At 44.2% G+C, this 27,940-nt stretch overlaps 1 pseudogene across 1 annotated transcript; it reads right to left on the minus strand.

The window, feature by feature from the left end:
* Nucleotides 1-17,386: 17,386 nt before the first annotated feature.
* On the minus strand, nt 17,387-27,516 carry LOC311019075 (E3 ubiquitin-protein ligase TRIM39-like; annotated as a pseudogene). The gene is made up of 2 exons (XR_014599293.1): nt 27,404-27,516; nt 17,387-20,134 (listed from the first exon to the last, which is right to left on the minus strand). The product of XR_014599293.1 is annotated as an E3 ubiquitin-protein ligase TRIM39-like (transcript).
* Between the last annotated feature and the right edge of the window lie 424 nt (nt 27,517-27,940).

Here is a 27,940-nt window from a genome sequence, read left to right on the forward strand (position 1 = left end):
GTGGCTTGCTAAAATTATGTGTTATACTGTTTCTCCATCTGGTTGAATCTGGTCTGTATCGTTTGTTTCTTCAGGCATGGAAGACGGTTTGCCCATTTCACAAGAGAAGGTCAGGACATGGCTGATGGGCTTCTGCCACCTGTCTTTCGCCTTAAAAGGAAAAGAGGAGAAGACAATGTAAAAATAAATGACATCACAAAGAGAATATTACTTACAGTGCCTCTTACAGTGTAAGATTTGACAAAAGGAAAAATAATTGCAAACTGGACACAACATGAGGCTACATTCAGATCAGTGACTTTTTCATTTAAGTTAACAAATGTCAATCATCCTGCCAAGGCAACGATTCAGACCCTGGCGGAGAAATTCAACATAACAGTGCCAGAGGCTGTGGCGAGATTCCGAATGGGACCTCAATATCAACCGTGGTAAGATTAATATGTAAAGAATTGATGATAGACACATGACACATCAATGTGTGATGTAACATGTAATTGAAAACCTTTATTGTTCTTTTTTGACAGTGAGTTAAATGTGATGGCCGAAGCCCTGGTGGGGCACATGTCCAAGGAGGGAGCAAAGAAGCTCCAAATTTACAAGGAGAAACTGGAAGAAGCCCTCTCCTCTGAGGCATTTCTGAGCAGGCTATAAAATAAAATAAAAAAAAATGAGCCTTGAAATGTTTTGGTTTGGTTTTTTTTAAATAGATCTCTTCTTCACTACAAATACGTTTGACAGACCAAATATAGTTGAGATGAATTGCTACTTGTCACAAAACGACCATGACAAAGAAAGTTATGGTCTATGATCAGTGCTGTGAGTGCATGAGTACAGTAGTGTGTGTGTTGTAGGGTGAAATAAAGGAAATCAGAATACCAAACAAAGCCCAAGAGGTGTTGCAGGTAGGAGAGAGGGCGAAAGGGCCAGCAACTCAAGCTCCAGGAGAATGCTGCTGATGATCCCTGCTGATATCAAGAGAGAAAGCAAGGGAGCAACACTGCTCAGTAACCTACAGAATGGAGAGATTCACAAATGAATTCCCCATTAAGGAATAATAAAAGTTATTGTCATCACATTATTTTAATTTTGTTATGTAGGCCACTACTTTTATTTATATATATATATATTTATTTATTTATATATATATCTACACATTACGCTCTTACTCCCACATAAGCACTGACATTATTATTTACTACTTTTATTTATTTATATAAATAAATATAGGGTAGGCCACTACTTTTATATATATATATATATATATATATATATATATATATATCAACACATTATGCTCTTACTCCCACATAAGCACTGACATTTAGCTCATGAATTCCTGTCTGTTAATTATCTTGTGTTTTCTCTTGTGACAAAGTCAGAAAATTTTACATCTAAATTTTAATATAAATGAAATCCTGCCTTAATTGTTTTTACCCAATTAAAAATGTAATAATAACATTTGTAAGCTTTTGAATACATTCATTATAGGGCAAAGAACGCGTAGGCAAAGTCGTTAACTTTTGCATGCAACATGCAACTGTAGTGGGCTCATATCCCTTTAAAGAACCGTGTGTAGGGCGTTCCCTGTAGTGGCGGGGGGCGTGTCGCGTAGTGACGTCATTACGCGACACGCCTCCTACAGTGCCTACTACTCGACACGCCTCCCTCTTGCAGGCCGCAGACGGATACACTTGGGCGCCGCGGCTATCTGACTTTTTTTTTTCTAAAGGTACGTGTCCACAGGGGCGATTTTAAACGCGAGTGGACGCGCCGCTTCCCAGTATTGCACGCTTGGTGGGCTGCCACTAGAGGATGATTGACAGGCGCTCTCCTTTAAACAACAAATTTTTGTGAGCGTTCGCGAGCCATAAAAGGTGCGTGTCCAAAGGCAGCGGTGTTTCCCCGCGTCCCATTCATTGTCTATGTGAAAAGCCGTGCAATGCATTCTGGTAGCGTCGCGGCGAATGTCGAGAGACGGCGCGCGAATTGGCAGCTCCTCATTTGCCTAAAGTTGACGTCGAATCTACTTTATGCTAATCAGAGGCGCCGGGCTCGACTCGCCGCCTCGGGAACGCTCGCAAAAATTGGTTGTTTAAAGGAGAGTGCCTGTCAATCATCCTCTCGTGGCAGCCCACCAAGCGTGCAATACTGGGAAGCGGCTGAGTTATGCTTCCGCGTCGACACAACGCAAGGGGGCTTGCGGACCCCTTACGTCCTTGCGGGTCCCCCTTACGTCCAACGCAAGGGCCTGACGTGTGCCTCCCAAAAATCCTAGACGCGCGTCGAGGCGACGCAACACCAACGCAACGCCAACGCAGCGGCATTGGCTGTGATTCGTCCGCTAACTACATCCGCTGGAGACCGCTATCTGGTTTCCACTCATAAACACCGCCATTTAAACTTTTAAAAGGCTACTTTTATTGTTTTCACCTCGTTTTATTGTTTGCACCTTCTCGCTTTTGCAAAAAGAAATAAAACACCAAGTTCTGAAAAATTGTGGACGTTTAAAGCCGGAAAGTAAACAAATACGCTATAACGAGGCTAACGACGACATACGCCAAGAGTCTCGGTCGGTCGGTCAGTCTTTACAAAAAACATAGCGCCCTTTACCGGTGTGGCATTGAATTGCATTTTGACACGTAAACCCAACGCAGAACCATCACGGTCTCCAAGCAACTGCGTGGCCGTTGCGTTGCCGTTGCGTTATCACTACGCGGAAGCATAATCAGGGTCAGAGATGCAGGCCTGGCCAATCAGAGGCCACTCAGGCCAGTAGCATGTGAGGAGGACAAGGCGATTGGTTTGTTTTGATGAACACCCGCCCCAACAGTCCGTATCAACCACACAGACAGCGTGCGGAGGAAGGGGTGTGTGTGACACTGATGCTGCAGTCGCGGTGTGTGTGTAGCGAGCGCCGAGCAGAGAGGGAGAGTTGAGGCTTCGACTAGTACTGTAAACCATGGACCCCAACCCCCCGGGTAAAAAAAAAAGAAAAGGCGGTGCCGAGAGGGAGAGAGAGAAAAAAAGAAAGGCGCTGGAGGAGGATGCGGCCAAATGCCGTAAACTGACAAATTTATATTTTACTGTATGAACTATAGTGTATGGAAAAACACTGTAAGCATATGTTTGCTATTCAAAGGTGGTGATAGTGATGACACAAGTCCTGCTGGTACTTCAGGAGAAGCCAGTGCAGAGCAGTTGGCGGAAGGTACAGAATCATTTCTAGAGCAACAACATGCAAGTTGCAGACATAACACCAACAGGCACTGCCATTTGACATAAACGGCTCTCATTTGTAATACGGTAATAGCTGCCATTCTATTAAGCACTAGTGTTGAATTTTGCTGTCTGTTGCTGACTTGCTGTTATGTGTCCCAGCCCTATATTAGAATATGAGTCAATATTATGTGATTGCTTATTAGGAACTATACTCTCGGACTGTATTATACATTGCGTCTATCAGTGTGTGCATGTTCTGTGAACATGTATTCAAAGGCTGTCCCCTCATAGCTGATTAATTGTTTGATTTGGACTTTGTTGTCTTTGTTTATTAGGTTATATTGTAGGCTACACATAAAAATTATGCCAAAGAGGCAGTTGACATTCCACATGATATGATGTTTAAGTAACCTTGGCACTGCGTTAAACCTTTATTCTCTTCTAGTAAGTGTGTTAGTGGATTTTGCTGAGGATTGTTGTGTTACTGTATTTTACCAGCCCGGCCCCAAACACAAAAGTTACTGTATATTCCTAACTTAGTTTGTACATAGGTCCCATATTTGAACTTCTATTTGGAATGCAGTGTGTGTGTGTGTGTGTGTGTGTGTGTGTGTGTGTGTGTGTGTGTGTGTATGTGTGTGTGTGTGTGTGTGTGTGTGTGTGTGTGTGTGTGTGTGTGTGTGTGTGTGTTCGTGCGTGCGTGCATGTGCGTGTACATGCGTGCCAATGCATGTAGGTGTGGGCGTGAACGTTCGCGTGTGGGCAAGGCCAGGGTGGCCTGGTTACATGACTGACTCCTGGCCTGAAAAAGTCTCCCAGTCCGGCCCTGGTGCAGCACGTGATTGTATGAAGGAGCGCGCCTGTCAATCATCCTCCTTGGTAATGTATGTAATTTAGGCCTCATTGTGAGGCTATTTTGGTGCCAATGCAATTTCTTTTTGATGTGTAGGCCTTCATGAATATAGCCTACCTATCCATGTGTTGAGTCAATGTTTGGCCTTTTCAGTCCGAAAGTGTAATCCGGCCCCCTGAGGTCTCACTTGAAAAAAATCTGGCCCCCTGTCCAATTTCACCCTGGCATCCCTGTACTAGAATGAATGTTATTTGTAAGAGCTAAAAATAGAGCAAGTGTTAGGTCCTCGTCTGAGTAAAGTAGTAGCTGTTCAGCAAACATACCTTAAGAACAACAGTGCTATGATCAAAGTGCTATAGGTAAGGTTTTTTTTGGGGGGGGGAGATGGCCAATAACTCTGCTGTCCTGACATTGGTCGGGAGTTCGTTCCACCACTGAGGCGCCAGAAAAGAGACTTTGCTGGACTTTGGACTTTGCTGAGCGACATTTGTTTGATTTCAGCGATGGTGGTACCAGCCGGCCAGCTGAAGTAGAGAAGCGAAGTGCTCGCTTCGGGGTGTGTGGTGTGACCAGTGTTTGAAGGTAGATGGGTTCCATTGATGGCCTTGAAGGCCAGTGTCATCATCTTGAATTGGATGCGTGCTGCAACGGAGAGCCAGTGGAGGTCACGGAGGAGAGGGGTCACATGGGAGAATTTGGGTAGATTGAAGATAAGGCGTGCTGCAGTGTTCTGGATACGCTGCAATGGTTAAGTCGCGGCTAGCCCTCGCGTGCAAGGCGAACGTGATAACCACTACACTACAGAAACTGACCAAAGCTCCATTTACACGCCGTGCCTGCAGTAGGGTGCCATTCCCCTATGAGCACAAACATTTCAAATGCCAGAGAAGATGTACGTTTTTAAACTGGATTCAATCACAGCTACTGTGTCGTGGATATGAGTGACGGTAAAGGTTTAATACATTTAAATGCTTCCCGGTAAACTTGTGCACAATCCCTGTAATCAGCAGAAGGGTGCCCCCTCCTGATAGACTTTATACTACATATTTTACCAAAGACACTCCTGGTAAGTATAGTGGACAGTATCTATTCTACGCCTGTCTTGTGGAAGACCGGGGTTTGATTCCCCGACGGGGAGATTTTCCAAGTAGCTGATCAATGTCGATCAAGAAAGGCCATTTTCTTGCAACCCGAAACCTCTGCTTTCCTTACCGCCAAGGTCACAGGCCGTTTTAAAACTGGACAGGTTTTTTTTTACCTTCAGGGCCACCGTAGTTTTTCTCATATATACATTTATAAACAGTATCTCACAAATGTGAGCACACCCATCACATTTTTGTAAATATTTCATTATACCTTCTCATGGAAAAACACTGAAGAAATTACACTACAATGTACAGTAGTGAGTATACATCTTGTATAACTGTGTAAATTTACTGTCTCAGGTCTAGAACCCTAACCCCCTAACCCTAACCCTAAGGGCACAATTTGGACATTTTCACTTTGGATATTAATGGCTGTGTGTTGGGTTATTTTGAGGGTACAGTAAATTTACACTGTTAGACAAACTGTACACTCACTAGTTTACATTGTAGCAAATTGTAATTTCTTAAGTGTTGTCGCATGAATAGATATAATAAAATATTTGCAGAAATGTGAGGGGTGTACTCACTTTTTATCGAGATAATGTATGTAGATATTGTGGGAAAACCTGACCCCCTGGAGAAAACCCTTTTCACTAATGTGCATATTTTTTTTATTTATTGGGAAAACCTACTACCAGGAAAAAAACCCACGCAGACACGGAGAATATACAAATTCCACACAGAGGGACGAGGCGTCTCTGTGAGGCTGCAGCGTTAAGCACTGAGCCACTGTGCTACCCTGAATGAGGAGGAGGAGGGTGGACCAGGAGTGGAAGGAAGGAGTGGTGAGAAAGGTGGATGAAGGGTGTTTTTTTATATATACATATGGATGTATTGTGGGAGAAACCTGAGCACCAGGAGAAAACCCTTTATGCTGGAGGTGAGGAAGAACAGAAGGGAGGGAGATGGAGGTGAAGTAAACTCAAAAAAAGTTTGGAAACGTTATTTTGGTCGATTATTCCTCCCCTTTAATAATACTAATTGGTATTATATTTTATATCGTTGGAAAGCCTGATTAGTCACCTTTACAAACGAGGTACAACTTGTAAGGATCATGCATTCCTGGAATGAGCAACACAGCTAACCGTGTGGGTAGTGGCCCAAAAAAATGGGCCAAAATCCCCTGCAATATTCTTCTGTTGGTATTCACTCTCATTAGGGTACCTAATTGACAGCACTTGTGTGCATGGGTCCTGCAACTTTGTTGAGTTTGTGTCCTCCAAACATAAACATGTCACGTTTGTCCCTTCAGGATAAGGCCCGTGCAATAGGGCAAGTGGAAGCTGGTGTTCCGGTATGCACAGTGGCACCATTATTTGGTGTCAGCCCTGGTACCATTTCCAAACTCAGGACCAAGGTCTGTGAGACTGGTGATTCAAAGACAGATGAAGTGGCTGTCCCAGGAAGACAACACCCCAAGAAGACCAGTTCACCTTTGCCTGTAAATGTCTGGAAGAAAGCCTATGGTTCCTCGGTGAAGCAAGGGTGAGGAACCGGTCTTCTTGAGGTTTTGTCTTCTTTTTTTGGGCCACTTCCCACACGGTTAGCTGTGTTGCTCATTCCATGAATGCACAATCCTTACAAGTTGTACCTCTTGGAAAGGTGGCTAATCAGGCTTTCCAATGATATAAAAATACAATACAAATTGGTATTATTAAAGGGGAGGAATAACCGACCAAAATAACGTTTCCAAACTTTTTTGGAGGAATTTAGATGGAAGAAGGGTGTTTTTTTCTATATACTGTATATATATATGGTCATCTCCCGCCTTGACTACTGCAACTCTCTCCTGGCCGGACTCCCGGCCTCTGCGATTAAACCTTTGCAGCGTATCCAGAACGCTGCAGCACGCCTTATCTTCAATCTACCCAAATTCTCCCATGTGACCCCCCTCCTCCGTGATCTCCACTGGCTCCCACTTGCAGCACGCATCCAATTCAAGACGATGACACTGGCCTTCAGGGCCATCAATGGAACGGCACCCATCTACCTTCAAACACTGGTCAAACCTCATGCCCCGAAGCGAGCACTTCGCTCCTCTACTTCAGCTGGCCGGCTGGTACCACCATCGCTGAAATCAAACAAATGTCGCTCAGCAAAGTCCAGACTCTTCTCTGTTCTGGCGCCTCAGTGGTGGAACGAACTCCCGACTAATGTCAGGACAGCTGAGTCATTTGCCATTTTCCGAAAAAGGCTCAGACTTCACCTCGACTAGCATGACCCACTAACCCCCCCCCAAAAAAAAAAAAAAAAAAAAAACCCTTACCTATAGCACTCTGATCGTAGCACTGTTGCTCTTGAAGTACTAGTTTACTCAGATGAGGACCTAACACTTGTTCTATTTTTAGCTCTTACTTTATCAGCAATGATACGTTGTGGTTTCCTTGTTTCCTTCTTTTGACAAATGTACTTATTGTATGTCGCTTTGGACAAAAGCGTCTGCTAAATGACCTAAATGTAAATGTAAATATATATAACTGTGCGCCAGGAGAAAACCCTTTTACGTTGGAGGTGAGGATAGTTACTGTTGCAATTCGTCACATTTTTGTTTTTTTTGTTGGAGCATCGACTCATCTTCCTTCTTCAGCACATCAATGTTTTCCTCAGAGCCTTTGAGTTCTTGCTCCTGGTCTTATTCTTAGAGGTCCTTCTGATTTTGTATGATGGTCTCTTCTCCATCATGCAACTTTTTGTTGACCCCCTCAAATTCTTCTTCCAGGGCCTGATTTAGGGCCTGATTTAGTTTGCTTTGTTCTTGCCTCTGCCCATTATAGATCGGTTTGATGGTGGTTACAGCTTGTTCAAGCTCTTTTGGATAATCTTTAAGCTCCTGCTGTTGCTGAACACTTTTAATTTGCTGCTGACCTTGTTCCTTGGTCTCTTTTCCACCAAATTTAATTTCCTCTATCTCCTGAAGTGTTTGTTCCAGGTTTTGCTGAAATTGCGAAGCGCCAGAGCACGGAGCTGGGCCGGGGTTTTAAAGCCTCCTACAGGACTGAGCCCAGGTGCACCCAATCAGCCTCATCACTGTCACCAGCAGCTCCTGCAGGGATGAAAGGTTAAGGCCAGCAGGGCCGTGACACTGTGCAGGCTCTACCATCCCCTACGCTCAGCGTGGCAGGCTGCGGGGGTTGCGTAGAACCGCGCTAGCTGATCGGGGGTTCTCGTGTCAGTCATTTGTCTGGCGTGGCGCGGTGGGCTTCCCAACCCCTCTTCCCAGCGTGACTGGTTGCTGGCTGTGGTTGGGTGCTGTGTGCTGTCCAGGGCTTCCCGGGGTGCGATCGCTTGTTTCCCCTTCGCGGGGCGAAGCTTCATATCACCTGGCTCCCTCGTGCCTGCCGTGGCTCAGTAAAGCGTGTGGTGAATTTCCGCCGGCCTGGACCTGCCACCACTCCCTAGGGACGCTGCTGCTTTGGCTCCCCTCTTGTCTGCGTCAGCTCTCTGCTTCTTTTGGTTTGGCCCACGCTTGGTTGGTGTAGTCAGGTTATTCTTTGTTAATTATTTTCCGTTAGATTGTTATTATTATTAGTCATTTCCCTTTTTGTTGTTTTCTTTAGGTTATTGTTTGTTGTCCTCATTGTTTACTTTTGTTTTGTTCTTTTGCTTAGTCTTTGCTACTCCCTAGGTTGGTTTCCCGGGTTGTTGTTTTTGGATGTTTTGATGATTTGTTTGTATTCTTTATTGTTTCCAATTATGTTATGTTTGTGTTATGGTACTTTTGGCCTCATTTAACTTTGATTTGTTTGCACAGGTGCCGTAAGCTGTCGGCAGCAGTTGTTTCCTGGTGGTGGTCTTCCCTTCACGAGTTTGGCTGCAGTGTGAGTGTGGTATCACGGGTGTTATTAGTTGAAGTCCTCTTTGGTTTGGTTTGTCCCTCTGCTGTCCGGTAGGTCACGGCCCTGTGCCACGTTATTCCCCGTCCCTGGCAGTGCCATTTTTAATTGGGTATTGTGTGTTCATCTGGTTTTATAATTTTATACCAAATAAAAAGAATTATTGCTTAATATTGTCTCTTGCCCCATGGAAAGTTCTTGAACCTGTGTGACCTTACTTAAAGGTGGAATTCCTGGGGGCTAACTTCCCCCTGGTGGCGTTGTCGCAACACTAACCGTCCATGCTTATGCCACATAGGCATTAGGCTGCAATTGGTAAATAAAAAGACACCAACAATATGAATAAGACTGTTTGGTTATATTTCAACAAGGCACAGGGCTACTTTTTCTGCAGGCAGTTGGGAATTGCCTGTAAAGAAATTAGTAAATAAATTACTGCAAGTGTTAATTATGTAGCCTAATGTAAACCTACACAATAGCCTTCTAAATATTCATCTTAAGTAAGTATACTGATAGATTCACATGCTGTAGGATACCAATGACAAACTCTACCGGTGGTCATTATCACGTCATATCTATTATTGACTTTGGATAGCGTCTAGCTTGTTAAGCAGGTGAGTAGTCGCTAATTTATGCCCAGCTGTGTGGCGTTGAAACAGGCTACTTCACAACAGAGACAATAACGAGAGAATAAATGCAAGTTACAGCTTGGCAACTGAGGCTCAGGGGGCAAACAACACACTCAACTCGATTTATTTATGTGTTACCTTGCTGGTGGGAAGGGGTGGAGGTGTGTTTGGGCTGCAGCTGTGCACTGTCTGCTGCTACAACGCGCCTCCGTTTGTGTCCGCTCTGCACGTTCACGTTGAAAGAGGTGTGTGCCGGTGGGGTGGGGGGTGGAGGGAATATTAATTGGCATTATTATCACACGCTTTTAATCGACAAGCACTTTTAGATGATCATGTCAGCATGGGCCACAAAAAAAAAAAAAAAAAAAAACGAACTTTCAAAAGGGCACTTGATTGGTCCAGAGGGCAAGGGCAGGTGCTCAGGTTCAAGTTCAAACAACTTTATTGATCCCCCAAAGGGCAATTCAGTTTAGCAGTCCACAGCCTAGTTATTATAAGTGTACATATAGACAACAGACTGGACACAGGAGTATGTCCGAGAGAAAAACAATAGACTGGGCATCGAGTGTACAGTTAAAAATTAGAAAAGTAGTTGTAAATCGAATAAAAATAAACCAAAGAAAAAAAAAGTCTAAATAAATAAGTAAGGTTGATGCAATGATACATAAGCAATAGAAACTCATATATAATGAACTCGTATTGAGTGTTAATTTCCAAAGACTACTGTGGAGGTTTAAGAGCCTGACAGCAGACGGAATGAAGGACTTTGAGTAGCGGTTTGTTTGGCTGCGTGGTGCTACAAAGCGTCGGCCTGAAGGCATTAATCTGAATTCCGGGGAGAGGACGTGGTCTCATGGTTTTGGTCAACTATTTTTTTAGCTTTTTGGACCCCGCGCTTCTCCCAAAGGGAAAACAAGTCCTTCTGCCGAACTCCGATTATTTTGGAGCACAACTTCACAATTTTATTCAGACTATTCCTGTCCTTAGCACAGAGGCCATCGAACCAGCAAATAAGTGAGAAGGTTAAAAGACTCTCAATTAATGACCATTAATAATGGTTACAATTTTGTTACAAACATTGAAGGATTTTAACTTCCTCAGTAAATGGACTCTCTGTTGACCGCGTTTAACAGTAGAATCTGTGTTTGTATCAAACTTTAGATGCGAGTCGAACACAGTTCCCAAATATTTGTAGGTGTCTACAATCTGGACCTCCTCACCATGAATGATGCTTGCCTTAGGTGTGTTACTGTTTTTCCTAAAATCAATGATGAGCTCCTTTGTTTTTGACATATTGAGGTCAAGGAAGTTCTCACCGCACCAGTTAACAAATGAGGGAAGGGCGCTGCCGTGGTCTGACTCCGAACCTTGAAGGAGAGACAAGAGTGCTGTATCATCTGAGAATTTGACCAGGCAGCTACCCTCCATATGAGACTTGCAGCTATCTGTGTAGAGAATAAAAAGGAGTTGTGACAGAACACATCCCTGGGGGGAGCCCATGTTAGAAACCAGGACATTTGACATAACTCCATTAACTAAAACCTGCTGCTTTCTCTCCGTTAAAAAGTTTAAGAGCAATGATAAGAGCTGATCAGGTGGGTTAAAATAAGCAATTAGACGATCGATTAAAATGTGTGGTTGCATTTTGTTAAAAGCAGACGAGAAGTTGGCAAATAAAAGTCTTGCATGTGATTTTGGTTTCTCCAAGTGTTTGTAAACCCTGGCCAGGATGAGGAGTTTAGCGTCCTCCACCCCTTTACCTGCTTGATATGCAAACTGCAGGGCGTCTAGTTTGTCTTCAACCAAGGAGCCGACCTCATCTTTTAAAATTCTCTCAAAATTTTTCATCACCAGTGATGTAAGAGCAACATGTCTGAACTCATTCAATTCTCTTGGATTTTTCATTTTTGGAATTGGGATAATGGTTGAAGTCTTCCATATAGAGGGTAATTTGCAACAATCAGCACACATCTAAAAGAGTTTTGAAAATACTCCAGAGCTGGTTGGCACAGTATCAGAGAGTGCGCCCACAGATGCCGTCTGGGCCAGCAGCCTTCCTTCTATTTGTTTTTTTAAATAAGGCTGTGACATATCCTTGAGATATCATCAGATCTTTTCGGGGTGCAAAAGAATCAATCAAGTTGGAAACATTGTGCAAGAGGTCAGGACTTTCAAAACGAGTAAACAAAAAAATTAAAATAGTTGGGCAGATCATCCTCATCCACTCCACTGATGCGGATAGGTTGCTTGGCCTCACATGTGTGGTTAATAGATGCCATAGATTTAATTCCCTGCCAGGTTGCTCTAATGTTAGTGGTAAATTGCATTTCTATTTTGTTCTTATAATTCATTTTAGCTTTGACTATTGCACTCATTACTTCTGTGCTTTAGCACCACCTAGTGTCTACCTGTGCACACCACTGCATGCCCCAGAGTTTGCTTACAGGTACGCACACTTTCCCGTCAAGTTTGGTTTTTATAGATCACAACATTTGCGTGGAAAGTGGCGTACGCATGTTTCCAGCCCCGTGTTGTACGCAAGCTTTATAAATGAGGCCCCTGAACACCACATTAGGGTTAATATTAATAATAATAATAACTTTATTTGTATAGCACCTTTAAAAACAGCAGTTAACAAAGTGCTTTGACATGTCAAAAATCACAGTACACACACAAATAAAGTAAAAGCAAAACAACAACAAATGTACAGAGGACAGATTAAATTATTATTAGCTTGTAAATTAATGTGAGGTGCTTGCAAAGAAAGAAATATAATGGGATAAAGGGATAAAAAGATAAAAAGATAAAAAAGAAGGCATCACAGGAAGGCAAGTCTATAAAAATGAGTTTTAAGAAGTGATTTAAAAGATGACACTGATTCAGCAAGCCTTATCTCCGCGGGCAGGTCGTTCGAAAGCCGAGGCGCTCTGATAGAGAAGGCACGGTCGCTTCTGGTTTTGAGCCTCGGCCTTGGAACAGTTAAGAGAGACCCGCCCAAGGATCTAAGGCTGCGAACAGGCTCGTATGGGGTCAGCATGTCTGAGATGTATTCTGGGGCTAGACCTTGACGAGCCTTAAAAGTGATCAGTAAAATCTTAAAATCAATTCTAAAACGTACTGCGAGCCAGTGGAGTGAGGCTAAAATCGGAGTGATGTGATGCCGTCTGTTAAAACCAGTGAGAAGCCTGGCTGTTAAATTTTGAACCAGCTGGAGGTGGGAGAGTGATTTGTTGTTGATGCCAGTTAGGAGGGAGTTACAGTAATCTAAACGGGAGAATATGAGGGCGTGGACTACTTTTTCTAAATCAGACTGTGATAGAATATTTTTGATCAATCTCCTCTGCTGTTTCTATATTTTCTATATCTTTTTTCTTATATTCTTTTTATCTTTTAAATCAGTATAGGCTATGGTAGTATGTTCGACCATGGTTAAATAAATGTTTAGGCCTAGAAGGATTTCTATCAATGTTTTATTTGCAAACACTGCAATAGCCTGCATTTTATGATATAGTGCGGTCATGCACCTGCGCATGAAATGGAAAATCGAACTCTGAGCAATCTATTTCAGCACTTTTTTACAGCACAAAAAAAGATATAATAAATATAGAAACAGCAGAGGAGATTGAGCCAATTACATCCTTAATCACATGCGTATTTGTTGCCGTTGTAGTCCAAACTTATGCAATATAGCCGCGTCGGTAAATATCTCCATGGGATTGAAGTTGATCCTTATGAAATTATGTATACCAACTAAAAGGCTCAGAGGACGGCGACATCTCTGGTTCAGCACGAGCATGCGTTGTATCGCTGCCATAGTTTTGCCATCGTTCACAACCATCACCGTCGTCCATTTATGACATTTTTTAATTGTTTGACGATGTGGCAATTTCCCAAATTGCTTGCAGGATTGTGCATGCCTTGACATTGACTAGCCTAATGGGCTAATTAAATGACACTAATATACCTAGGCTACTTCTGAGGTTGAGGTAAAGCTTAGCCTTGTGATGAAATGCATGCGCATTTTATTTTTTTCTTCATGAATGACTTAAAACCACTGGTGAAACACAACACTGGCAATGTGCAGTTCCATGCGCAGCGGGGATTTCTGGATTACTGTACAGTGGCGGTGACTAGCGTCAGGAGCGTAAACATCACTACGGTAGAGCTAAGAAGGCTCTAAGAGTGCTCCAGACCACTCTTACCAACGTATGACTGTAGTGGCTAAGGGGTTAATTATATCTGCAGCTAAAGGATATCTAGGTCGCCATGCCAGGCTGTGATATGAAGGCCCTGCACCTGGGTTCATGAGTTCGAAGTATTGTCTTGATGACCTCGTTGAGGCCTGCTGGATGAGGAGAGACGCTTTAAGAAGCTTTAAGGGAAAACCCCTGCCGGGTGTGGGAGCTCTTACTTAACAGGGAAAAGCATCAGGTTATGGGCGGGGAAAGTGTGACAGTCATTGTTTTTTGTGAAAATGAGATCATAATTTGAAGAAAGGATGAGACTGACAACCTGACATGGGCGTGGAAATCCTGGGTTCAACAGCATATAAACCGAGGGCACAGAGCTCTTGGTTGCTCTCACCCCGGGGTGACCCTTGATGTTTGGATCCTGTATTGGCTAATAAACATCTTTTTCTTTGGATTAAAGACTGGCTGGACTTCTTTTCATCTGGGACTACAATTGTGAGACTATCTGTTAGATAGTTAGTTTATCTGAAATGGACCTAGAAATTATGTAGTTGAAGGTTTTTCGCTACTACATGACATACAAAAGAGATTCGTAGCAAAGAACATTTCGGGAAACACGCGAAATGTTAAGTAGGAAAGTAGGGGTTACGAATGGCGTAGCGTTAAGAAGGCTTTAAGAAGGCTTCGGGAAACTGGGCCCAGAGTGGGACTGTGCATTTTGTGTCCCGCTTTAATATTCTTTTCAACTTCAATTGTTGCCTCCTTCCTTCTAGTAAGAGCTAGCAGGGTGTTGTGATACCTTTCTACTTTTCACCCATATAAGTGTATGAATCGGGGTTTTCTCCTTCTCTGGGCCAGAATGACTTATTGTACTTTTGTCATTATAGAAACCACATGTTTGCCGTCTCTGCCCCTGCTTTCCTCACCAACTGGCACTTGCACTGGACCTGTGAAGACTGGAGGGAGGGTGTTTGTGTTGGATCACAAGCGCTTGCCAACCCCTATGAAGCTTATTGACAACCGTCTATTAAACAGTGGTGTTTTGTCATGTATACATCCTTTGCCCATTTTAATCATTATATTGTATATATTATATTTATTTTACATTTTATTTTGTGTCGTGTATGTGTGACCTTGCACCATGGGCTCAGTGTTTAAACTGTGATTGTTGTATTTAATAAACAACACATTTCAACCACTGATGTCTACTATCTCATTAATAAGTAAATCATGTTCAGAGAACAGTAAAATGTCTGTAACTGAAAGCATAGGTTTTAAATAATTGTAATGTTACACAGAGTAAGAAAATATATTAGATTAATAGCCATGAGTAATTAGAATTACTTGATATAACATGTCTTATATCAAGTTTTGTTTTGCTTCAATATTTTTTGTCTCAACATTAGCACCTACCTCTCTGCCACAAAATTGTAATGATAAATCATTCACATTTCTTGAATCATACATGGCTCTTTAGCTTTGATAATGTATCACAGGCTTTGCCCAAAGTGGGATTCGAACCTGCGTTCAGATAATCATCGAAAAACGCCACTGGTTCAGCACCTTGGACAGCATAATTGATGGTGCAATTTCATTGGCTGTCAGTTAATTCCACCTATACACGACTGGCCTTATTATTTGGTTGTGTATACTAGTCCTTAACTCTCTTAACTTTTTCTCATTCATTCTCTATGGTAGTCCTTAACACTACCGATGTAATATACTTTTGGCCACAAACGGGATTGTGGGGGTGCTGTTTTACCCTTTTCATACAAGTAAGGACATTTGAACTTTTGACATTTGACAGCAGTAAAGATGCCCTAAATGTCATTCTTTTATCCTGAAATTTGATTACTTTTGTCAAATTTTACCTGTGTCTGTTGAAATGGATTTTAAATCCACCAGTGTGGGTCAAATCGAGGAAAATGGAGAGCACTGGAACAGCAGCACTGGGACAGGAGCACTGGGACAGGAGCACTGGGACAGCAGCACTAGGACAGGAGCACTGGGACAGCAGCACTAGGACAGCAGCACTAGGACAGGAGCACTGGGACAGGAGCACTGGGACAGCAGCACTAGGACAGCAGCACTAGGACAGGAGCACTAGGACAGGAGCACTGGGACAGCAGCACTAGGACAGGAGCACTAGGACAGGAGCACTGGGACAGCAGCACTAGGACAGGAGCACTGGGACAGCAGCACTAGGACAGGAGCACTGGGACAGGAACACTGGGACAGCAGCACTAGGACAGGAGCACTGGGACAGCAGCACTAGGACAGGAGCACTGGGACAGGAACACTGGGACAGCAGCACTAGGACAGGAACACTGGGACAGCAGCACTAGGACAGGAGCACTGGGACAGCAGCACTAGGACAGGAGCACTGTTATGCTGTTTGTTATGTACTCCACCAGAGGGCGACCTCAGATGTCACTTATTTCCACAACCTAAAGTGGCAGCACTGCTTTATTGTTCAGCTGCTCAAACACAACTGTTAGAGAGGGGAGAAGAGCAAATTGCTTTTGTCTTGTCATTAACTACTCCAAAGTGATTTGCTTCAGTTTTCATTCATTTTTATTTAGTTTTCTTTATATATATATATATATATATATATATATATATATATATATATATATATATATATATATATATATATATATATATATATATATATATATATATATGCTGCAATTATTATTATTATGCTTGATCTAATATGTTTACATTTGTTTTCTTCATGAAGTCAATTAAATAAATCAATGAAAGTCTTTTTTTCATTCAGTCATGTCTGTCAGTGAGTCCAAGATGATAAAGAAGCCAAAGGATGAGAAAGATGAGCAGGCGCCCAGAGCTGAAGATGAGGGAAGCGACGTGTCCACAGAGAACATGGACGAGCACAGCGAGGCATCAAAGTATGTGAACTTGATTATGTTGGAGTGACTTTATGTAAGCACACGTCTTTAAAATGTCTCTCTAGATACTGTAAGGAATATTTCCTCCAGAATATTCTAGTGTTGCTCCCCACTGCTGCTCTAAGTGTTTTCTGTTCTTCTTGTCCTTTCTCTTCAGGTCCATCAGGTCCAGGTCTATGAAGTCTGTCTGTCTCCTCACCAGCAGCAAAGCAGCAGAGCGTCTAAGCTCCAGAGAAGATGCTCTCCTCCAGAGACGTGTCCAGACTTCTGCTTATGAGAGCTGTGTGTGTGTGTGTAATTTGTAAGCTTATAATTAATTATTTTAGTTTACTTATTATAATACTTTGCATATTTACATTTGAATTTATACCTCTATTCCTCTACATTGTGGAGTCAAATATTGTATTTTCCCACTATAATACATTTACTTTGACAGTATGAACAGAGGTTTTCAGTGTTCAACATGGTCCTGTGGTTGACGACTTTGTTCGCTGGTGTGATGAGTCTTTTCTACAGCTGAATGTGACAAAGACTAAAGATATGTTAATTAGCTTCAGAAAGACCCCTCCTTGTCCTGTAATCACCAGCATACATAGTACAGAGATTGAAATTGTGGAAAGTTATAAATATCTTGGAGTGGTTCTTGATAAGAAACTCTGTTTTGACCAACATGTCGCTGCCACAACAAAAAAAGTTCAACAACGTCTTTATTTTCTGAGGAAGATGAGTTCTTTTAATGTGTCCACTGAGATGATGACTCTATTTTATAGAAGTTTTATCGAATCTGTTTTAACATTTTGCACTATTGCCTGGTTTGGAAACTTGACTGTAGCCAACAAAAACAGGCTGGGTAGCCTCATCAATGTGGCCAGTAAGATTTCTGGGAGGAGGCAAGCCCATCTTATAGACCTTTATAAAAGGCAGGTGTTCAAGAAGGCCACTTCCATTCAGGAGTGTGTAGATCACCCCCTCCAGACCGAGTTTGAACTGTTACCTTCAGGTTGGAGGTTAAGGGTGCCTTCTATCAGGTCAAATAGATATAGGTCTTCTTTTGTTCCTTCTGCTATTATGATGCTGAACAGTGTTAAATAGCGAGATAATTGACAGCTGTCTTGACCACACAGTCTGTTTTATCCTACCTTGTTTGAATGCACTTGAATGCACTTTGTCTCTGTATGCACTTGGAAATTAACTACTCTGCCCAATATGTGTTCTTATGTGTTGCTCTATGTGCTGTTTCTTTCCTAACAGAGGTTGATTGCTCTGTGTGTGTGTTTTATGTCTATTTATTGGTATTGTATGTTTTTATGTATTTTGGACATCTTGGCTGCAAATCAATTTCCCAACTGGGACAATAAAGATAACTTTGAACTTTGAACTTTGAGGGCCATGTGGAGGGGATGTTTAAGCTCATGTGGAGGAGTGAAGCATGGACTGTATCCAGCTGCCAATCTTACTTCCTGGTTCAACCCAGAATATTTTAATTTGGCTTTATCAGATTAGAAAAAAGATCAATTACAAGTACACCCATGCGCGGGATGGTCAAAATGCAAATAAGGTGCTGAATATGTAGATATTTGAGAGGATATCATAAAGCCATCAGATGATCTCAGATAGCAGGCAAACAGCACCACCCTGTGTTGTACAAGCACAAATCATTTCTTAGAAAATCAAATGGTTGTTCTAGTGAGTGTGACTGACAGGAGAGATGATCAGAGGGCCATAGTTATCATCAAAAAGTAAATTCATGACTGGTCGAAAAATGACATAACAAGGACGGAAGAACGGGTAGAGTTTCTCAGTGAAGGAGCAGCCAGTGAAGGAGTAGATCAGAGCTGAAGCACCAACATCATAAAAGGAGACCAGACCCTCCTCATAGTCCACAAACACCCCCACCTTCTCAGGCTGAGACTTCAGAGAAAGAGAGATTTTAGGGTCAGCACAAACATAGTACTTATTCTTATTTAACATAGATATCGTCCAGTAACCATACTGAGGGCACTGTGTGTTTTCTCCCTTCCTGTTGATGGACTCTCTGACCACTCCTAGAGACCACTGAGTCTTTCCTTTGACCTGAACCTCGTAGTAAAATCTTCCTGAAGAGAAACTCTGCTTTGCTAAGACATCAAAAACACCATCAAACCTCCCTGGATTGTCTGGGAGATCCTTCATTACATTAGTATGTTTAACCTGTTTCCCATCGTCAGACAGGACAAGGTAGGGATGTGCTGTATCAGGATCGAATGTCACATCAACTGCATACTGCTGGACCCTCATTGGCTCAGCTTCAGACAGCTTCTTCACCTGTTTACTGAGTGTCTCCTCCAGCTGAATCACAGCTCTCCTCACAGTCCCCTCATACGAAGGTGGAGAGAAGCTGACTTCTGTCCAGTCCTTGGTGGGTGCAGCAGCTTTTAGGGATGGGAAGCTCTGGAGGAGATGGAGGGGGTCCTCAGAGCGTGAGAGCTGCTCCACCTCAGTGCTTCTCTTCTTCAGCTCACAGATTTCCTGTTCCAGCTCTTTGATGAAGCCTTCAGCCTGTTTCTCTGTCTTCCTCTGCTTCTCTTTGATGGTGTGGATGAGCTCGGCCTGGCTTCTCTCAGCAGATTCCTCCAGAGCGGTGAAGACCTGAACACCATCTGCCATCTCTCTGTCTCCATCTTCCTTACTGAGCTCCGCTGACTGTTTGATCTCATGGAGCTTCAGTCGTCTCTTCTGGATCATCTGATGGATTTCAGCCTCCAGTTCTGCCTTCTTTGCTTCATATCCTTTTTCAGAGGAACAACACTGTGGGTCTTGTGGTCCAAAACACTGCAGAGCATGCAGACACACATCTGGTCGGTCTTACAGAACAGCTCCAGAGGTTTATCGTGCTTCGTACACATCCTGCCTTCCAGGTTCTCCACAGGGTCGATCAGCTGGTGTCTTTTCAGGCCTGATGTTGTCAGATGAGGCTCCAGGTGAGTCTCACAGTAGGAGACCAGACACACCAGGCAGGACTTCAGGGCCTTCAGTCTGGTTCCAGTGCAGACGTCACAGGGAACTTCTCCTGGTTTGGACTCTTGGTGCTCTGAGCTGCTGCTGCTGCTGGCTTTCTGTTGAGATGACTGTCTGAACTGAGCAGCCATCTCAGAGATGAACGTGTTGACATGCAGCTCAGGTCTGATGTTAAAAACCTTTGTACACATGGGACACTGACACTGGACATTACTATCCCAGTGTTCGGTGATGCAGGTTTGACAGAAGTTGTGTCCACATGGTATGCTGACTGGATGAGTGAAGACATCCAGACAGATGGAGCACAGAAACTGATCTTCAGTCAGCAGACAGCTGGAAGCAGACATGTCTACACTCTGAGGACAAAAGGTGTGAAAAAAACAAAACTGTTATTACATATATTTTCATTATTTGATGAGATGGCACGATGCAAATAAAGGCTGTGGTTGCCAATTAATTTGCGGCCGCATTCAGTGCCTGATTAACTACTGATTGTTGTTGAGCCACAAATAGCGTTCCTGTTAAAAAAATTCTCTCGTAAACGAATAAATTCACCCAAGGAGGAGATCGGAGACAAAAGTAAAGTCGAAGTCTGACTTTTAATCTTGGCCAAGAGGAGCAGTCACAGTGCAACAACGTATGAGGATGCTACAGAGAAAGGGCTCAAATCATTGTTGTGACTTGAGTCTTTTAAAGGCACAGGAGATAACGCGTCATTGAAAACATGTAATACAAGACATCATGTGCACAGGGCCCCTGATAACGGTTAGCTGTTCTGCAGGATAGCTTTAGACCCTGTTTAGGTCATCAGTGGAAATACTAAAGTCATTTAAACACTAAAATCATGTGGTTATACAAAAGTCTTATAACAATTCCCACCTGTAGGAAAATATGGAATTGTCCCGTATTTTACACTTAAATATTTCATCCAGTTTTTAATCAATATGGGAAATGGTTTATGCCCTATTTCCAAGTTTCCTTGAAAGCAGCATCATCCCACCCGCCATTAGAATGAACTTCGGGAATCGAATAGAACTCGAACAGTAAAAAAATCAGTGCTACTGAAATTAGTATTAGATTTTTTTTAGAAATGTAAATCTCAACATCCTCGCCTTGGCCTACCCGCATAAACTGATTGTGGCAGTGGGGTGTGGTTAAGGCGGAGGAGTGGCTCAGCCGACGCTCAGACAGCTGGACAGAATCAGGTAATCAGTCAGCTATATAAGCACGCTTGTAACCTGGTTCTGGTCTCTTGCAGTAGGCTGGGTCCTGGGAGAGGACCAGAGCGAAGACAAACGCAGTAGCACGGACGAACACGACCCACAGCCATCAGAGAGACGGCTGTTCAATTTGAGTTCTATTCTGTTTAAAGTTTTCTGCCAGCGAAAGGTAAATGCTCGGAACCCCACATCACGCTGTCTCGTCCTTCCTTCCCCTCCCTGTGAGCACTGACGCTCACATCTGGCGCCTAGAACAGGGACATGGAAGCCCAGTCGCCGCTGGACGCTGAGCTCAGCAGCAGCAGTCCCAGGCCCTGGTGGACATGGCGTCGGCCCAGTGGGACGATCCGGGGCCAACCTCCGCCGGTTGCCCTCCAACGGATGCCTACTGAAGATGATCCGGAGGCGTACCTGGACATCTTCGAGGGCACGGCGGAGGTGTGTGGGTGGCTGGAGGGGAAGTGGGCAGTCCGGCTTCTTCGGCGTAGCACAGTTGGCCGCACACAGCCTGCCGGCGGCCTCGTGCACGGACTTCGCGCTGTTAAAGAGAGCCATCCTGGACCGGCTAGGCAGCACACCAGAGGGACACCGGTGACAGTTCAGGGGGCTCTCTTTCGAGGAAGCCGGCTGCCCCTATGTCTACGCGCAGCAGCTCCTGGACACCGCCACGCGCTGGCTCCAGCTGGCGAAAAACATCCACCTCCAATTGGGTCCAGTGCCACCGACCCTCCGGCATCGAGGCCGCAATCGTCCTCGCGGAGGACCATCTCTCCCTTCCCCGGTGGAGCCTGAAGGAGGAGGCCGCGAATGTCAGCTGTTCAACCCGCCGGCCACTCCAAAAGCACCGCTGAGCCCCTTACCACAAATTGAGGTCCCCTTTGATCAAATTGCCATGGACCTCATCGGGCCATTAGACCGGAGCACACGTGAAATTGCTTTGTGTCAGTCCTGGTGGACTACGCAATGTGCTATCCCAAGGCAGTGCCCCTGCGCACCATCTCTGCAAAGAGTGTTGCACAGGCACTGTTTAAAGTCATCTCCCGAGTCGGGATCCCGAAAGAGATCCTCACTGATCAGGGCACGTCGTTTATGTAATGTACACTACGCGAACTATAGGAATTATTGGGCGTCCATTCAATCCAGACTAGTGTCATCCCCAGACTGACGGTCTGGTGGAGTGGTTCAACAAGACACAAAATAACATGATTCGTAAGTTTGTGCATGAGGATAGTCGTAATTGGGATAAATGGTTGGACCCTCTGTTGTTTGCAATGCGGGAGGTTCCCCAGGGCATAGCAGGTTTTTCCCCCTTTGAACTCCTGTTCGGCAGAAAACCCCGGGGTGTCTTGGGCCTGGTTAGGGAAAGCTGGGAGACGGGTCCAAGCGCCAGCAAAAACGAGGTACAGCACGTCCTGGACCTGCGAGCAAAGCTCCATGCACGAGAGCATTTGTTCCAGGCCCAGGAACGTCAACGACGGCTGTAAGACAGAGGGGCCAAACTTAAACAGTTTTCACCGGGAGATAAGCTGCTTGTATTGCTCCCCTCATCTAGCTCCAAATTGCTCGCCAAGTGGGCCCTTTGTGGTCACACAGCGGGTGGGGGATGTTGACTATGAGGTGGTGCGTTCTGACAGGGGTAGGGCCACACAAATTTACCACCTCAACCTCCTTAAAGCCTATAGAGAGGTGATGCCTGTTGCTCTGGCAACCACAGTGAGCGAGAGGGATGAGTTGGGACCGGATGTGGCTAATTCAAACCGGTCAGCGCCGGTCCCCACTGATGACCATCTCTCACCAAGCCAAAGAGCAGATGTGGCCTCGTTGCAGCAGCGTTTTGCTCATGTGTTCTCTCCCCTGCCAGGACACACCTGCCTCATACACCACCACATAGAAACCCCCGGGTGTGACAGTCCGGTCACGGCCCTATCGGCTGCTGGAACACAAGAGGAAAATTGTTCGGGCGGAGCTTCAGGCCATGTTGGAGATGGGAGTGATAGAAGAGTCCAACAGTGACTGGTGTTGCCCCATTGTGCTGGTACGCAAGTCCGATGGGTCAATACAGTTCTGTGTGGACTATCGCAGGGTCAACGAGGTGTCCAAATTCGATGCCTATCCAATGCCCCGGGTCGACGAACTCCTCTTGTCACACTTCCGTTCGGATTGTTTGGGGCCCCGGCCACATTCCAGCGCCTCATGGACCAGGTGCTGCGGCATCGCTCTGCGTATGCTGCGGTCCACTTGATGATGTAATCATTTATAGTCAGACGTGGGAGTAGCATATGCAGCAGGACGGGGCTCACAGCCAATCCGAAGAATTGTGCTGTGGGACAGAGGGCGGTACGGTATTTGGGGTAACACCTGGGGGGGGCGGGCAGGTGCGGCCGCAGGTACAAAAGACCGCAGCGGTGGCAGCCTGCCCAATACCAGGACGAAAAAAGAGGTCAGGAGGTTTCTGGGGCTGGCCGGTTACTATAGGAGGTTCATTCCGGCCTTCTCGGAGCTGACCAGCCCCCTAACCGACCTAACCCGAAAGGGTGCCTCAGATCCGGTCAAGTTGACGGAGCCGTGCCAGCTGGCGTTTGAGAGGGTAAAACAAGCCCTCTGTGGGGAGCCACTCTTGTACAGGCCTAACTTTTCTCTCCCTTTTGTCCTGTAGACTGATGTCTCGAACAGTGGGCTGGGGGCCATTTTGTCTCAGGAGGTGGAGGGGGTCGACCGTCCTGTACTGTACATTAGCCGGAAGCTGGCTTAACGGGAGGTGAAGTACAGTACGGTGGAGAAGGAGTGCCTCGCCATACGGTGGGTACCCTCTGCTTCTACCTCCTGGGGTGCCCCTTTGCCCTCTGGTCAGACCATACCCTGCTCCAGTGGCTCCACCGCATGAAAGATGCCAACGCACGGATCACTCGCTGGTATCTGGCATTACAGCCTTTCAAGTTCAGAGTGATCCATAGTCTGGGGAACCGCATGGTTGTGGCTGACTTCCTCTCCCGCTCTGTGGAGGGGGGGGGGGGGGGGGGGGGGGTGAATTGGGCTTGCGGCCGGCGGGATCCCGGCCTAAGTCAGGCGGTGGGGGTATGTGGCAGTGGGGTGTGGTTGATGCTTTTGACATATGAAGTCTGATGAACAATGACTTTTTCTGAATACCAATCTCACTATCAGAAACAGCCGACAGTACCACACATGCGGAGATAACACACAACCGCCTCCCTGAGTTTTTGGACTTAGTTTTTTGTTAGATTATTATTTCAATAAACTTTTTTAACTGCATTTGGGTCCATACCTCCTTCATTCATAGTACATCCCTTGACAATGTCGGGTTCTGAATCCCTACTTATAAGAGAAGGATCTCCATCAACAAAATAGCTGAATTCTGATAGTTAAAATCAAAAACTATTGAATAAGAACTGGATAGCAAATACAAACATACTTTGCAAATCAGTCCACACTTGCTTAGACTCAACAGACCACCCAAGGAAGTTAACTGCCAAACCTCTGCGAATGTACAACCAAACATCATCCTCAAATAAGGCTTCTTCTGATGGGTAGTCTGGTCGCTACCAGAATAGTTAAGCATTTGCGCAAGCATTTTCTGTTGATATGACACACATCTCCTTGTATAGATTTTTATACCCTCTCCCTCATATCACTTTAATACACGGCAATTGCAATGAGACAAAATAAAATCAACATAGTGCATACTTCTTGTAAGTAAGTACACATCATGTATAACCTCGCCACACTTATTAAACCGGGCCAATAATAATGTGTAGTGCAGCCTATATTGCCATATAAATGTACTTGATAATTATGTAGGTATATAATACTAAACCATTCAAATAATAATGGACGGATTTAGGCCGCAAGGTGAACCACGAAGTCTTTTAGAAAAGGATTCCTGCTCCGCAGTCATGCATCTACACAATATTTAGTTCATAAAAAAGAACGAGTCATGCTAAGTTACCAAAAATAAGTTTGTCGCTGAAATTCCAGTCGATTATCCATGCGTCTCTGTTTTATGCAGAACTAGTTTCTTCAGAGCGTAATAATATCTTGGCCGCGGGTGGTGGCACGGTTCGACACGTGATCTTGCTACACCAATAAGATAGCTGCTTTTTGTCAACAGAATGACAAGATGGCGACCACCATGGCTTCATCGAGCAGTACCAACGACGAGGAAAATGCTTCAGAAACTCTCAAAAAATCGAAATTATCAAAATCCAACCACTGTTACATGCATATTACTTATTTGAAGCACGAGGATGTCGATGATTTCACCACCACACGATGGAATACCTACAGAACAAGCCTACAACAGTGGCTCGGGCTGAAGGGAGAGTCTCGGGACGTGGCTGAAAACTACAAACACTGTATTGATCTGGAGTTTGAAATTATTCCCGAGGAAGCTGGCTTCCATCACACATGCTACCGTAGGTTTACAGACAAAACCGCAATCACAAAGGTGGAAAGACGTCTCGCACATGAGAGAGACCTAAACGGAAGACCTTACAGAACAACACGATGTCTCCGAGGCCATTCCATCGACGTCTAGCAGCACAATCCCGAGTCCATCAAAGAAACTCCGATCCAGGTCAGGCCTGCCAATTGCAGGCTCTGGCCCCGTCCTTCCTGCCCTGTGCATAATATGCAAGAAAAAGGATAAACTAATCAACAAAGCAGGCAAACGACAAAGGGATCCTCTGTCAAAGGCTGAAACATTAGCAGTAGGTAAACAAAAATCTAAAATTCAACCCATCCCCCCACACCACACACACTGTGGTTGACTGAAATTAATGTGTGTGTGTGAGTGAGAGTGAGAGTGAGAGAGAGGTTATGTTTGTGTGTGCTGGACACAGCACACACAAACATAACCTTTTTGTAACAGTTTATCTTCACATTCAATTACGTGTGAGAGATATGTCAACAAAATCTTGGAGTTATCCTTTTTGTTTCGTTAAAGCTCTGGTCTACGATTTGATAGATTTTTCAATTGAGTAGGGATGGGACGATACACTTAAACTCACGATACGATGCACCTCGATATGCCAGGGTCACGATACGATATAAAAAAAAACAATAACAAACTAACAAAACAAAATATTACTGCGTAATTACAACTTATTTATTTTTGTTTCAGTTGCACACAAGGAAACACACGGCCCAACAGTTCAAACACAAACAAGAACACACCCTTAGTGCTCTAACCCTAGTTTTAGTTATCTCAGCCTAAAGGCGCTATATGTAAGAATGTGGCCAAAAACGATACTACACTCAAATTCAAAACACTGTGGCGAGTCGTATCCGTCTCTCCCTCCACCTCCTCCCCTCCAGATTCAAGGTTGCCGGAGCTGTTGGCGTATCCAAACGCGCCGAAGGCGGCCGGACAGTGGAGTAACAACGTTACTCATTTCGATCGTAGAAACAAACGTTAGCAGCACAGCTCGTAGCAGGACAGTGCTAATGCTGCAGCATCGAGCCAATTATTTTTTAATGAGAAAATACTTCCAAACAAATTACCTGTATCCAGCGGAGCGTCCTCAATTTCGACCTCATTCGACTCCATTGTTCGGCGGTTTGAGGGCAAGGTAGGTGCTAATGTTTGTTAGCTTGTAACAACACTGTTGTTGCAGCATGCGCTGTGACCTGCACCGTTCCTCGGATGTAATTTCTTTTTCATTTAGTTTTCCGCTGCTTATGGAAGGGAAGGGAAGATGACCACTGTCCTGACACTGAGGACTAGAAGTGTCCTTATATCAAAACTGACATCAAACATCGGACATCTGTTATCCCGAATTCTATTTTTGTACTTCTTTATATTTTGTATTTTTTAATAAAGATTGTTTTTATGGTTGATCAGTGTTGTTTTCGTTTGTGGATGAATGAATGAACGATTAGTCAGTGGTATAAGTACAATTACTGTCTTTTATTGATCTAGATTAACTTAACATTAAAAAAAAAGCATTTGTTGAACACAATGTTAATAAGTAGGCCTACATGATGCCACGTCAATAAGTGTAAGTTCATAAGTAAGCCTTCCCACTGAAATGTTTATTTATTATAATTAATTTATTTTTCATTTGTTATTTATTGATATGTACACTGTGAAATGATGCGAGGATAATGTGCCGTTCATGTTCCTCCCACTGGTGCCCCACCCCGCCCGTATATGGGGTGGGGGGGCAGAGCTGGAAAGATGTAGTTGAACGTTATAAGCGTTTAACAGCGATATTCGTTGGCGAATCTCCAGTAGAAGATTACGTGATACAACACTATTAGACAACCCAAATGCTAGTAAGCGTTTAGCTTGTGGTGTTTGTCCTTTGTTCTGAAGTGTGGTTTGAACTAAATGCTGACCGAACACTGAGTGAGGGCGTTTAGTCTCTGCAGGTCAGGTCTGGTACTCACCAGTGTTTGTCACAAGTTCTGCTGTGTTGTTGAGGAAAACCTGCTGGATTCTGGTGAACGTTTCTTCAGGGACAAACAGTCTCGACTGCAGCTCCGCTGTCTCTAACTTTCAGTTTCGTTTCAGGAAACGTGACGTCACGTCGCAGCTCTCCTCTCTCAGTGCTGCTCCGCCTCCCAGTGTATGGAGTTAGATTTGTGTCTTTATTACATGCGAGAAAATAAATGATCTGAGAGAAAAAAAAAATGTTTGAGAGAAAAAATTATCACACTGATAGCAAAAAAGCATTTGATGAGAGAAAAAAAATATTTTAGAGAAAACATTTTCATATTTTCTCATAGAACATAAAAAAATATAAATTTTGAAAATTATTTCTGAGAAAAAAAAAATCTCTCTCAAAATATATTTTTTTGCTATCAGTGTGAACACATTTTCTCTCAAAACGTTTTTCTTCTCGCTCTCAAAACCTTTGCTCTCGAAGCAATTTCTTGCTCTCGTGTCAGGATTTTTCTCTCGTGTCAGGATTTTGCTCTGGCCGT

This window comes from Eutrigla gurnardus (assembly GCF_963514095.1).
Source record: "Eutrigla gurnardus genome assembly, chromosome: 9".
Taxonomy (NCBI): Eukaryota; Metazoa; Chordata; class Actinopteri; order Perciformes; family Triglidae; genus Eutrigla; species Eutrigla gurnardus.